General features: G+C 42.5%; 1 long non-coding RNA gene across 1 annotated transcript in view; it reads right to left on the reverse strand.

Annotated features, from left to right (window-relative positions):
* LOC108787859 overlaps positions 1 to 13,646 on the reverse strand; it is a 131,128-nt gene that overhangs the window by 79,322 nt on the left and 38,160 nt on the right. The window contains exon 2 of the long non-coding RNA XR_001941297.1: positions 7,871 to 7,987. This is a non-coding gene — a long non-coding RNA (uncharacterized LOC108787859). The remainder of the gene's footprint in view (positions 1 to 7,870; positions 7,988 to 13,646) is intronic.

The raw sequence follows: 13,646 nt of genomic DNA on the forward strand, positions 1-13,646 counted from the left end.
GTCGATAGGTTATCTGGAGGCGAAAACGGGAGAAAAAGAGAGCCCACCGGGCTTGTCGAGGACGCAGTCGCTTGGCACTGCGGAGATACTCCAGGTTGCGATGGTCGGTGTACACCACCACAGGGTTTTCGGCTCCCTCCAGCAGATGTCTCCATTCCTCCAGGGCGTCCTTGATGGCGAGCAGCTCCCTCTCACCCACATCATAGTTGCGTTCGGCCCGGTGAGTTTGCGCTAATAAAAGGCAACGGGATGGAGAAGCTGCTTCTCCCCTTGGACCTGGGAGAGAACGGCCCCGATGGCCCCCTCGGAGGCGTCGGTCTCCAGAAAAAACTGGCGATAGGCGTCTGGTTGTATCAGTATAGGTGCCTGCGTGAACAGCCTCTTAAGGTGCTGGAATGCCTGTTGGACCGCCGGGGTCCATTCAAACAGGGTGTTGCTCCTGGTCAGTGCAGTGATGGGAGCGCAGATCGCTGAAAAGTTCCGAATGAATCGGCGGTAAAAATTGGCGAAGCCAATGAACTGCTGCACCATCCGCCGATTGCGGGGGACAGGCCAATTCTGGACGGCCTGGATCTTCCTGGGGTCCATCTCCACTAGGCCCGGGGATAGGATGTAGCCCAGGAACTTGATGGACGAGACTTCGAAGGTGCTTTTTTCAAGCTTGCCATAGAGACTGTGGGTCCGCAGACGCTGGAGCACCGATTTGACATGCCGTTCGTGTTGTGGCAGCGTTCTGGAAAAGACAAGGATATCGTCCAGGTATACCACAACATGGGTATCCAACAGGTCACGGAAGACGTCATTGACGAAGCACTGAAATGTGGCGGGGGCGTTACAGAGCCCGAAGGGCATGACAAGGTACTCGTAGTGCCCAAACCGTGAGCGGAATGCTGTCTTCCACTCATCCCCCTCCTTGACACGAATGAGATTGTAGGCCCCCCGGAGGTCGATTTTGGTGAAGAAACGGGCATCCTTGACTCTGTCCAGCAAGTCGGGAATGAGGGGGAGCGGGTACCGGTTCTTCTTGGTGATGTCGTTCAAGGCCCGGTAATCGACACAGGGCCGGAGACCCCCATCTTTTTTTCCCACGAAGAAGATGCCGGCCCCGACTGGAGAGGTCGAGGGGCGGATGAACCCCTTAGCTAGGCTCTCCTCTATGTAGTCCTTCAGGGCCCTGGTCTCGGGTTCGGACAGATTGTACAGGCGCCCGTACGGCAGTGGGGCTCCAGGGAGCAGGTCAATGGGGCAATCATAGGGCCTGTGTGGCGGCAAGGCGTCTGCTCCCTTTTTCTCAAAAACGTCGGCATAGTCCCGATATTTGTCAGGCAGTCTGTGTTCAACGGTGCCCAGAACCGTAGGAGGGCTTGGAGCCGGAGACGCGTGAACAGGAGGACCGGAGGGGGGCGTGAAGGTGATGGAGCCAGAGGTCCAGTTGATCGTGGGGTTGTGTCTCCTAAGCCAGGGGATGCCTAGAATGAATGGAAACAAGGGGGAAGGCACGATGTCCCACACGATCTTCTCGGAATGGTGAATAATGATGCGGAGGAGCAAGGGATGCCATGGCGATAGGTCCTGTCTTTAGGGTGCTGCCATCCACCAGATGCAGCTGGGATGGGTTCTTCTTAGGGCGCAACGGGATGCCTAGTTGGGAGGCCAAATCCTTGTCCATAAAACAGCTGCTTGCGCCCGAATCAATGATGGCAGAGAGGTCAATATCGTTCTTGCCCAGCTGCAGGGAAACAGGGATGGTGAGATGAGACGAGTTGTTATACATAGGTAGGTTAATGCATACCGTGGGTGCCTCCGGCCTACCTGTAGGGGGTTTGATGGGACAGTCCTTCAGGAAATGGCCCAGTTTTGCGCAGTACAAGCACAGATGCAGGGTTCGTCTTCTGGTTCTCTCCACCGTGGACAGGGGGCCCCGAACAGCCCCGATCTGCATCGGCTCCTCCTGGTTACCGTCTGCCGCCGCAGGAACAGATACCGGAACCGGAAGCAGTAAGGTCTCTGGCCGGCGCACCGGTGGAGGCGGGGTCTGTTGTCGCTCCTGTCGTCTCTCCCGGAAGCGGCGATCCAGGTGGGTCACTGAGTCCATCAGGCCCCCCAAGGAGCCCAACACCCCGATGCGGGCGAGCTCATCCTTGAGCTGCTCGGACAAGCCGATACGGAACTGGTCAATCAAGGCCGCCTCGTTCAAGCCCGTATCCGGGGCTACCTCACGGAATTCCTCCACCGGACGTCATGTAGTCCTCCACCGGACGTCTGCCCTGGCGGAGGGTGCGCAAGGTACCCCTGGCGGTTGAAGAACGCAGGGGGTCATCATAAAGTCTTTGCATAGCTGCGGCAAAGGACTCCCAGGATGCCAGCACTGGGTCATCGGCCTGTAGGAGTTGGTGCGCCCAGGGCTGGGGAGGCCCTGAGGGCAAGGAAATCACCGTGCGTACCTTGACGAAGTCCGTGGCATATGTGCGAGGCTTTAGGGAAAACAACAGCTAGCAGGAAATGATGAAGGAGCGGTACTTCCTCCGATCGCCTGAAAACCGCTCAGGGAGGCTGACTGACGGCTCGCTAGAGACCACTTCCAGGGTGCGCGTCGGCGTAGGGGGAGGCGAGGGTGGTAGCGCGGTGCGTTCTGCGATGCGTTGCTCCTGTGTGGCAACCCTCTGCAGCAGGTGCTCATGACTGGCCTGCATCTCCTGGAAGGCCTGCGTCATGAGGGTAAGTTGCTGGGTCAGTGCCGTCATGGGATCCACTGCTTCTGCGGGTTCCATGGTATAAGGCTGAGTTATTATGTCAGACGTCCCAGGGAGCTAGTAGTGAGATGAGGAACCCACTGGCAATAAGCAGCTGACAGTCCAGAAACGCGGTACAAGTTTAGGGATAATCCAAGAGGGGTAGTCAAATGTCCAATCCGGGTCGAGGCAGGCAGCGAAGGTTCAAAGGCGGAAGACGGTCCAAGGGTCGGTAATCGGGAAGGATACACAGGGGCAATGGCAATAGCAGGATCAGCAGGGAGGCTAGGTGTTCACCATAAGGTGGAATAACTCAGCAATAAGCCAGAGCTCAGGCCAGGTTTTTATAGCCAGGGGAGGTAGGACCACCCCCTGGTCACCGAGGCAACCAGGAGGCCTCCCTCCCCGGGAACCAATGGCAGGCGAGGAAGATGAAGGTGTGTACTGGGAACCTCCCCCAGCAAGGCTCACACCTGATAGCCAGATGATGCAGGAACGCTATGCTCCCAGGGGCGCGCGCGCAGCCTGTGTACTGCGCATGCGCCCACGCCGCATGACTCGCGCATGCGCACCTGCACCCTGGGCACCAGGTGTTCTACCGAGCTGAAGGGGAACCCGTGCCCTGCGCCGTGCCCGTGGTCCCCGAGTAGAGGTAACACCCCCTGCTTCCAGACAACTTTAGTATCTAATATTTTTATTCCCTAATTATTATATCCCATAATCCTATCTATGGTGCGAAGTGACACTGCCCAACCACTCACCCACCTGTTTTGTGTGATGTAAGCCACTCAGTGTGTGTAAAAAAAGTCCCTCCCCAAAACCAGGGGTGGCGAACCTTTTGCCCTCCAGCTGTGGTGAAACTACAAATCCCATGATTCATCTTTCTCTGGGAGTCATGTCTGTGGCTGTGGAAATCTTGCAATGCTTTATGGTATATGTAGTTTCATCAAAGCTGGAGGGCCGGAGGTTCCCCACCCTTGCCTTAAACAGACACGCCCTGCTTTATGGTGAAGAGGGGCATATTGAGACTGTGACCAAATAAACGATTTTTAAAAAGGTAAAAATCTATTATTTTTTTAAGAAAATCAATGTGTATTGACCCCTGTAATATTATTTGCTGTATTACAATACCCTTTTAATTCACTGTGTTCACAAATACTTTAGGCCCACAGTGTCTTATTCCAGTCTATAATTGTGAGCTAATCTTCTGTTGTATCTTCTGCTGCATGCATTCTTTCCTCAACTACTTACTTGTCATACAAAATGTGGATTTGAGAAATAATGTGTCAGCTAAAAAGACACCAACATCTATTAGGTAACCATGTAGCTGGTGTTTTTTTTAATGTCACTTTTGTACTTGTATATGATCCGTGCTATATACCTCTGTTTCTTATATGTTTTAAAACTATTAACTCTTTTTTGAAAGATAGTGTTTGCCAAATACCCCATGGTGTTTAGCTTATCTCAAGAACCCCCTTGATACATTATTTATCGCTTTTACCTAATTCTGTATAAATATTTATAAATAAACCTTATATTTTTAAACTCCATTTATTTTTCTTATTAAACTTACTTGTATTTTTAAAACATGTATTGCTGTTGGCAAAAGGTGTACACTGTTATTATAAAGATTACTGAAGTTTACCTCATGAACCTGCCAGAAGTAACCCCTGAGGTACAAAAGCCACTGGTTGCTATAAAATGGTAATGCTAAAACACTCTAATTATATGTTCTCAGTAAACCTTGTGCAATCAAAATTTTCTATTGTTAAAAAATTCACTGATTAGTAGATTTTGCTTTGTTCAGGGACCTCTGCTATTTTCTGCTCACATTTTTCAACATGGCACTCTTATTAATTAACATGGCTTTAAATAGAACATCTAAGCAGATGGTCTACTAGCCTTTTTTGCACTGCACCATAGATGCAGAGTAGGCAATTTATCTCTTAACCTATATGGTACTACTGATAACAATTCTGAATGACTTTACAGCTCCTCCAATTATATTTTATCTGTACATTGTGTTTGTGATATGTGCGTACGTAAATAATTTAAAATTCTATCTAAAAGCTTAGTTAAAGGAAGTTTGTTCACATCTACGTTGCCAATTCAGCCAGTGGTATCCACCTAAACATTAAATCTTCTTTTTAAATCATTAGCCCTTTATACTTCTATGAAAAACAATATAAAGTATGTTAAAAAGGTTACACTCATTTTGTCTTTCTTTATTTTTATTGTGCTATGAAAAATAAAAATATTAAATATTTGAAAACAAATCAGTAATAGAAGATACCATATATCTGTTCTGGCAGGCTCCATTTAGTGAAGAGCAAAGAGTAATTACATTTTATCGGGCTCATTTGCAAGTGCCCATATCTAAAACACCTAAATATTTGTTTTTTTATTCTGGTAACAGAGAAGACTCAAATGTTCCCTGTGTAGGTCTTCTCTCCCAGCATATATTTGCTTAGGAAATCAAAATGAAGTTGGCATCTAGCAGAAACAGTAGTTGAAATGTAAGCAACTCTTAATGACTGCCTAGCTGTATGTTAAACTGTATGTAGCTGACTTGTGTCAAAGTTAGAAAAAGTCCCATACCAACACCAATAATGGACCCACCTTCCTCTACAGAATACAGAAGAAGCAGTTGTCCAGAGGTTCTGAAGCTAAAACATGGTAATCAAATATATTTGCTGAGTGCTATCACTATTTGCATAAATCATTGTAAAGCCAGACAATGCTTATGGACCCAAAAGCAACAGCAAGGTCTGCTATGGCTGTAGTTACACCTATGTTGCTTGCTGACATATATAAAAGCAATGTGACACTGAACTTACACTACACAATGTGTATTTGACATGAGGATGCCAAAGAACATTACAATGCTGCAGTGTAGGAGGAGACAGGCAGACGAGAGCACTGTGACAGCTGGCCAGCTTTGAGCTTCGGGTGAGTATAACTTTGTTATTTTTTTAACCTAGACAAAAACTAGCACTTAACCCTTGCAGTGCAGTTGTAATCCCACTTCAAGGGGTTAATACCTTTTTTTCCTGGAGTTCTTCTTTAAGGAAAAGTGTGATGAAAGAAATATGTGACATTGCTGACCTCCTTTGGAAAATGCTAGTTGTCTGGCCTTCTCTAGATTTAAGGCTTTTTGAGTCACTTATAAATGCCAAGCATGTGTGAAATGAAGTAAAAACTCCAGATATGCCTATATATTCTAGATTTGTAATTCAGAAAGCACAGAATCCTTTAAATCAATTTGACAACTAAGCAACTAAAAGTTTCAGGAGTGGTAGGCAGCCAAACTGCAGCCTACATACAGTTTTAGGATTCCTTTTATCAATTCCTTTTAATTAACATAGAACATGATTTTATTTTTACAATATAATCAATTTACATTTCTATTTTAAAAATGTATTCCACAACAATTTCCATCTGCTCCTAACGGTTTTTACAGTCAATCCTTACTTGGTCTGTTACATACATATATTGCTTGCACTGTTACATGCACCTTTTATTGGTCTTGCTCAATCCAAATAAAAAAATTATTTTAATGAGTTAGTTGTATTTTTCCTTGCATCACATGATTATTTAAGATTTCAATTTAATAAATTTTAGTCAGAATGTGAAAGCAATTAGTGAGATACTAATGCTATCAAGTATACACTGCAACTTTGCTAAAATCAATAAATTCACGGAAGGTTTCTTAAAGTGACACTGTTATCACATCATTAATGAAAAGAATAATCTTACTATAAAAGTATATGTGCATTTAATGTAGTTGATGCATGTTATTTACCTGTTAAATGCTCCCTGTAGACATCCAAAAGGCTTGAGACTGCTGCTGAGTGCCGACATCATGCATGTGATAACAGCAGCCCCAGCAAGCTCAAGTGACAATCTATAGTATTTTCCTTTCACTCCTCACCCCAAGCTACATAAAAGATTATGCAGGGGGATAAAAGAGGGACCGAGAGGTTCAGCCAGCACAGACAGAAATTAGACACTCCTAGAAGGGGAGAGGGCTATTATATGACAGGAGGGAGGGGGCTGTGATAGGGAACTGACTTTTCCCAAATAAGTCAAATTTGCTAGCAAATTAAATAATCATTAAGAAAAGAAAATTGTTACAAGTAAGCATATAAAATACTTGTTTTTTCTTTTGCTGTTTGCTGCATTTTTTTAAGTTGGTGAGAGGGTCTGTTTAATCTGAGTTTGCTGGAGTCCCCTGCATCTAAAACACACATTCAACATACTGAGTCAGTAGGAGGAGCCTGTGCCGTTTTATTTCTTCTCTACTTCCTGCAAGGCCAATTACATTTAAACATTCATAGCAGCTGTAAATCTAATTGGTTCATGTAAGAATCTTCTTTCTGCTGGCATTTTTTACATCACATTTACTGAATAAAGGTAGTGAGGATTGGGTATTCAAAACACATATGGACTTACCTCATTCACTAACTTTCATAAGACAAAGTAAATGATCTCTCTGCCAGATGAATAGGGGTTGATTTAATAAAAGCAAATAGGCTGTTCACTTTGCACAAGAATTTGCACGTTGCCCTTAGTTTAAGTGAAGTGAAGCTCTGCTGACTTCCATTTTCCAATCACGTGCAAGCAAAATAATTAGTTTTTACATTTTCCCTGCACATGATTTCTTTGAAATGTGAATCTTTATCACATTTGCTAATCGAAAATGTCCTTGCAAAGTGCTAATTCCCTTGCAAGGTGAAAAGCCTATTTGCCTTTAGTAAATCAACCCTACAGCCTCTAATATTTTTTAATAAATTGACCTCATTGTCAGTATGCTATAAGCCAGGTTTGGACCAATCATCTCTGTAAAGGAGATGATCCTATCACAGGAGGTGCTGCTTTGGCAGCCATTGATTGTGCACCTACCATAATGGATAGCTGATCCGGTCTGGATTAAAACTGAACTACGCAGCAGGTAGGCTATGCTCCCTATATGCAACTCATGCAATTATTTTCAGGTTTGTGTGTTCTTTTTTGCTGGAATGCCCCTTTATTCATAATTGTTTTGCTTGATTAGTGTTAATGATCAGAGAAATTACATGTCAATACAACTGCTGAATATGATTTGATGATACACATTAGAATTAGGGTTAATCTCTTACCAGGACACAAGGCGGATACATGCGGTTTGTGCAGGTGCCAACATGCCGTCAGACTGAGGCTTCCTTATGATTTCTACACGTGAAGCAGGATTCTACAGGGTATGATTATAACTTCACCTACAAAAAATAGTGAGGAAGCTTAGTGAATTTATATTTTAGAATATTTCAAACATTTAGAACAAGTTAGAAACCTACATTTGCAATTCCTTCATGTATCCCTGATCAGCAGTGCTGTTATCGACTCTCTTCTTTGAACCTGCAAAGCTTGAATCATCCTAATGTATAGACTCCCTCTGCTGAGTACCTCTGTATCCTGTACCCCTGATTAGCTCTGTTGAAACAGACTTCGCTCCTGTCTGTCATCATATCCTGAATCTCAGTGTTGTAGCTGTTCCACATGTTTCCTTTGCAGTATTCTATCAGCTGAGCCTGCACAAGTGTATTTGAGGCCTGTAACTTTGGAGCTGCCCTGCAGCAGAATCCATCCCCCCTTGTGGGAGGCTCTGATGAATACCTGGTGCTCCTAGGACTCTGCACCTCTATCACACCCATGCTAAATGGGCAGTCATTCTACCCATACTCTACCTGTGTCCTGAGACTCTGGTACCTCTCCATCTCCCACCAGTGCCTGGCTGCCCCATTATCTCTGGAGCAAAATCTGGCGGCGTATCAAATTACAGGAAAGTGTAACAGGAGTCTCATCCTAACATCAGCTGCACAGGAATTTCCAAGCAGTCAGTTACAGTACTTCAACTTACAAAAAAGCAATTATTATGAGATCTAGGTGTAAACTAATGCACATAGCATTCGTAAGCAAAAATAACTCCAAGGAATTCTTTAAATATATAAATAATAAGAAGGTACTGACGGAACATATAGGCACATATATGATGATGAGGGGAGGTCGGTTACCAGTGACAGTAAGAAAGTGAACATGTTAAATGCATTTTGTTCTGTCTTTACAGACGAGGCAGACATGAGCATCAATTAGGGCATCAGCTGCAGAGTTAGTAGTGCCAGTTTTAACACATGTCTGTAGCTAATGGAGAGTAGAGTAATACAGAGATTAGAAAAAATAAATCTAAACAAATCACCAGGACCATCCGAGGCTAGTCAAGTCATAGCCACACCCTTGTACAACATTTTTGTGGACAGTATAATGACAGGTAATGGTCCAGGCTGATTGGAGGAAAACAAATGTAATACCAATATTCAAAAAGGGTAAATAAGTGCACCATGTAACTTCCAGCCCATCAGCTTAACATCAATAGTGTGTAATATATTTGAAGACATGTGTGACTACATGCAGGAATTTACAAATAAAACTGGTATCATAAGTGGTAACCAACATGGTTCCATGAAGGACCGTTCTTGTCAGACCAATCTATTAACATTTTATGAGGAAGTAAGTACTAAATTAGACAAAGGAATACCAGTAGACGTGGTGTATCTGGACTTTGCTAAAGCATTCGGCAAAGTACCCCACACATGTTTAATTCATAAACGAAACAATCCTGTTCACCTTATTCATCCATGACATAGAGATTGGACTAAATAGCTCAATATCGTTTTTTTGCGGACAATACTAATCTCTGCAAATCAAGCAGTAAATTCTGAACAGAAGATATTTGTACTACAACAGGACCTAAGCAAAATTGAGGCATGGGTTACAAGATGGCATATGCAATTTAATGTTGAAAAATGTAAGGTTATGCACATGGAAACTACTACTTGGGGGGTGCTACATTAGGGAAGTCAGAAATAGACAACAGATTTAGCAATAGTAAGCAATGCCAAACAGCAGCCAGTACAGATAACAAGATATTGGTGTGTATTAAGAGAGGAATTGTAGCAAGGAATCAAAAAGTAATACTTCCAATTCATAAATCATTGGTTCGGCCCCATCTTGAGTATGCGGTACAGTTCTGGTTGCCGACTCTCAGGAGGGACATCCTGGAATTGGAGAGAGTTCAGAGAAGGGCTACAAAATTAATGAGATTGAAGGCCTGAGTTATGAAGGCCGCATTCAAAATCTTAACTTATGTACCTTAGAAAAGAAGCGATTGAGAGGGGACTTTATTGCAGTCTTCAAAATCATCAATGAGGACCACAATATTACGAAAAAACGGATTAATCCCAAAACTGTATCGAGAACCCAGGGACACAACAAGAGGTTAGAAGACAGGTGGTTTAATATCAGAATTTGCAAGGGGTGTTTCACTGTGAGAGTAGTGAAAATTTGGATTTCCCTACCACAGGCGGTGGTATCTGCTGATAACATTGATAAATGCAAGAAACTTCTAGGTGAGTTTCTTCTTTCGCAGAATCTACAGGTATATTGGAAGTGTTAGAGCAAGATAAAAACACACACACACACACACACACTCACATACAAGGTTGAACTGGATGGACCTTGGTCAACCTTACATACTATGTTACTATGTTACTAGAATTCTAATTTTAAAGCCCAACTCTCATCAATTTGTTTTCAAAATGAGGGTGAGTTTAGAGTGAGTAAGCATGAGTCAGGTTTTTAGTTTTTCTGTATCTTACCTGAAAACATGTCCCCTAGGTTGCTGTCAGCGACCATTTGTAACATGTAGCATTTTACTTGAAGAGGCATTCAAGAAAGATCCCCTAATGGAGGTGCATATAGAAATACATATTTTAGAGATTCTACACCTCCCCTATTTTAGTAATTTTTAGTAATTTTGTTTAGTGAAATCTTCCCGACTTCCTCCTTCTGACTTCCTTGCAGTGCTTGGAAAAACTGTCCCTCATTTGGAACCAAATCCCTCTGATCCTCATTCCTGTTCAGTTGTCCCTCTTCTTAGTCCGATGTACAAATATCTATAAACAGCTACTTTTAACTACCAAAATTGTTATTCTAAACTAAAATCCTTAACTTATGTCTTTATTATATTGTTTACTATTTTGAAAAGTGATGGTGAAAGAAAAAACAATTCTGGTTTAACCAATCATTTTTGTCATATAAATAGTGGATACTGGAGGCTTGGCAGGAGGGTGTTCATTGCCTAAATATAGTGCTGGAAGGTTTTCCTCTTTCTCAACTTAAAAAGTTGAATGATATGAAAAAGTAGTAAGAGAAAAACACAACCAACAGGAACACTAAAGCAATAAGCTGGATGGAGGTACTAACCTTCCCACAATTCTACTCACTTCTTTCTGAAATTAGGAAAAATGTCTGGAGTTGAGCTTTAATCCTATAACCTGCTAAATAATGTATTTCAAATGATAGTAAAAATAGACAGCACTAAATTAAAACAAGTAACCATGATAGTGCATCAATGTAAACCCCCAAAAATCCAATGAATGTTGAAAACGCCAAACAATCATATAAAGTGGAAGCAGTGCGGCTCACTGAAATGTGTAAAAGGATATTCTCAGTTTGTGATAATGGTGATGCCTATACTCATTCAAATCCAATTATTGCCCTACTCTATCACTCCTGTGATTACATACTGTATAAACTTTAGAAATCATTCACCGCATAAGTGTGGGGATAGTTGCAACTTCTCCAGAGTGATATTCAAAATACAGCCAAAATAAAGCAATTTCCATTAGTCCCTACACTCAATGAACTTACAAACTAATGTCCCTATGCCATAAGCACACCTACTAGAGCCAACTTAGACAGGGGCAATTAACCTGCCAGTGTGGGGGGAAATGTACACAAACATGGAAACTCTGCAGACAAAACCTGAATTCAAACTAGGCACCTTAGTCCTGCCAAGCAGAAGTTCTAACCACTGAGCCACTGTGATTTAGTACCATCAGATTTATCAGCTGGACCCTACCCATTTCCAAATCATACCATAAGGTTAATAGACTTCCGCATAAAATTGTGGGCACTTGTCTCTATGGCAGCTTTGGAAACAGAAACCAATATGAAAATCTTTGTAGTCTGTAAGATGCTGTAGAAAGTCTGAGAACTGTATAATTTGATAACATAAGTTAAAGATATCACTATTGTTATTAATATGAATAGTACAACTTCTTTTGCTAACCAGTAACAATTTATTTTAGAGGAAGGGGTTGTGGGGTGGGGGAAAGAGTTAGCTCTGGATTAACACCTAAGCTTCTGGCACTACAGGATATTAAGCTGAATTACATAATGTTTAGTATTTCTTTATATATTGCTATAATTAGCCATAACTCCAAAAAATAAGATTATCTAGGAAAAGAAAAAAAAAATACCACATGCAATTTTTCATTCAACCAAAAGCAACTTATAATTGAAGCAAGAAAGTACATGAAGCATTGTAAAGTATTCCTGAATATGTGCTGACTCGTTATCATTGTAACAATTCAAATAGCAGAATGAATAATGATTAGACACATTAAAATACAGAATTTCTAAGCCATGCATTCAGTCGTATTTATTTGTAGTCTCTTGGTAATTGCTTTAAAAGGACAATTATGCATTCATAAATGAAATACCACATGTACCCATAATAAATTGATCAATTTCATCAGAAGGGCCATTTTAGAAGGAATGTATGCATTTGACACGCCATATATGATGTTATAATGCACATTGTACTTTTATATAAAGGGACAAATATAAAAAAGTTGGATATTTGATTTCATTTACAAAGATCTTTAAAACATTGATTGAGCATTGATGAATGCTTTGATTTACTGTATATTTATTGCATTAATTTCAATGGGGTTGATTTACTAAAGGCAAATAGTCTGTTTACTTTGCAAGGGAATTTGCTCTTGACAGAGGAATTTTTCACCTTATTTTAGTGAATGGGCCGAAGCTCTGCTGACTTCCACCACCCTATAAAGTGCAAGCAAAAATTCTGTTTTTTTTATTTCCCTTGCACATGCTTGGATATTCTGGTAAAATGTATTTGGTAAAATATACAATATGTAGTTAATTTTAACGACATTAACCAAGCTACGAGAAACTTCTCCTGCAAAGTGCAAATTCCCTTGCAAAGTGAACAGACTATTTGCCTTTAGTACACCAACTACAACATTACAATTTTTAACTATAACCATAATACTAGAAGTAAGAAAAACGCCTAATTAACATACATATTAACATACATATTTAGTTTAACCACCTTCCACCCATGGCCGTTTGTGAACGGCCGGACGGGAGTCTGCTAGGAGCGGGAGGGCGTCTTAAGACATCATGCCCCTCCCCCTTCTCGTGTGCGGCACTCAGCGCGCACACGAGAGGGAAAACTGTGAGCATGTAAACAGCTAGCGATAGCTGTTTACATACAAGCGATCAGACAACTTTAGAGACGCCCGATCGCTTGCAGGAGCTGCGGGTGTGCGGCCTCCCCCCCGTACCTATGTCCCGCCGTCTCCTCGCCGCCGCTGCCGAACCGTGATCCGATGTGGCCGGTGCGGCTAGGACAGGCACCGCAACGCTCTAACAGCAGATCAACACCGGAGAGAAGCTGATGAAGCAGATCTCTGCTTCATCAGGTTCTGTGGGGGTCCCTAGGTGACGTCTTGGAGACCCCTGATGTCTCCATAAAGAGGACCTGTTTGGTGAACTGGCTATTACATAGAGGTTAACACTGCAGCCAATGTAATTTTAGTAAAGAGCACAAGATTACTAAGGTTCCAGTGAGTCAAAGAATTTCTATAAAACAATAAGCCGATCACTTTACAGAACTAGCAGCAGAACAGCAGCAGAGGAAAAAAACTAAAGTCAAGCATAAGTATTGAGAAAAGGAAATGGCACGAGTAGTGCAAGGCAAAGTACAGTACATTTTAAAAAGAGTCTGCT

This window comes from Nanorana parkeri, unplaced genomic scaffold (genome assembly GCF_000935625.1).
Source record: "Nanorana parkeri isolate BGI_ZX_2015 unplaced genomic scaffold, ASM93562v1 scaffold288, whole genome shotgun sequence".
Lineage (NCBI taxonomy): Eukaryota > Metazoa > Chordata > Amphibia > Anura > Dicroglossidae > Nanorana > Nanorana parkeri.